The 668-nt window shown below is 38.0% G+C and overlaps 1 protein-coding gene across 10 annotated transcripts in view; it reads right to left on the bottom strand.

Annotated features, from left to right (window-relative positions):
- LOC122072015 (probable beta-1,4-xylosyltransferase IRX9H) overlaps positions 1–668 on the bottom strand; it is a 5,831-nt gene extending 5,163 nt beyond the window's left edge. For 4 of the 10 annotated variants that reach the window (XM_042636518.1, XM_042636525.1, XM_042636521.1 and 1 more), the window contains exon 1: positions 326–668. The gene's annotated coding sequence lies outside the window, so the exon portion shown is untranslated. Of the gene's footprint in view, positions 1–320 lie in introns of all 10 variants that reach the window. The other 6 variants (XM_042636519.1, XM_042636522.1, XM_042636523.1 and 3 more) reach the window with 3 other exon arrangements.

Genomic DNA, 668 nt, shown 5'->3' with positions numbered 1-668 from the left:
CCCAAAAAAAAAAAAAAAAACTACTCCAAACCCAGATCAGAATTTAACTCTCTTTCAATACTAGCTTTCTGCTCAGATTTCTTAATCCACAGAAAACAAATAGAAGCTTAAACTTGAAGCAACGGAAACCCAACTAAAAACGCGCTATCCCATTCCCAAAATACAGTAAAATCAAACACAATAACCCCCCCAAAAGACACGGCGAGAATAAGAAAAAAGTATTTCAGACAAAGAACAAACGAGATTCTGCCGGCAAAACAAGATCTTAACCAGGGTAGACACAAATTTAAATTTCTGGTTCAAATAAAGTGGGAAAGTACCTTACCGAGGAATAAGAGATGGGTCTTCGTTTTTAAGAATGTACAGTACTCAGATCCGTAGGTCAGCCATTACAGAATCTTTGAGGCTGTAAATCAGCTGGTGAAACGCCAACCATTTCTGTACTACAGACTACGAAACCACTAAAACTGAGGGTTTAGTAATAAATGCTCTGCAGTCGGAACAAGCGAAAAATGAAGAAGGGAAGAGTATTCGTATCTCCAGGAACCCAACGGTGAGCTTGAAAGTAGGTAGGGGTCCTGCTTTAATTTTGGCAGAGGGGTCCTGCTTGAAGGAAGAAAAAAAATTGAAGAGAGAAAAATGTGGATTTTTTTTTTTTTTTTTAAAGG

The sequence above is a fragment of the Macadamia integrifolia genome, chromosome 2, assembly GCF_013358625.1.
Source record: "Macadamia integrifolia cultivar HAES 741 chromosome 2, SCU_Mint_v3, whole genome shotgun sequence".
In the NCBI taxonomy this organism is placed as follows: Eukaryota; Viridiplantae; Streptophyta; class Magnoliopsida; order Proteales; family Proteaceae; genus Macadamia; species Macadamia integrifolia.
Note: the sequence above shows the minus strand (reverse complement) of the source record. Positions and strands in the feature narration are given on the sequence as shown.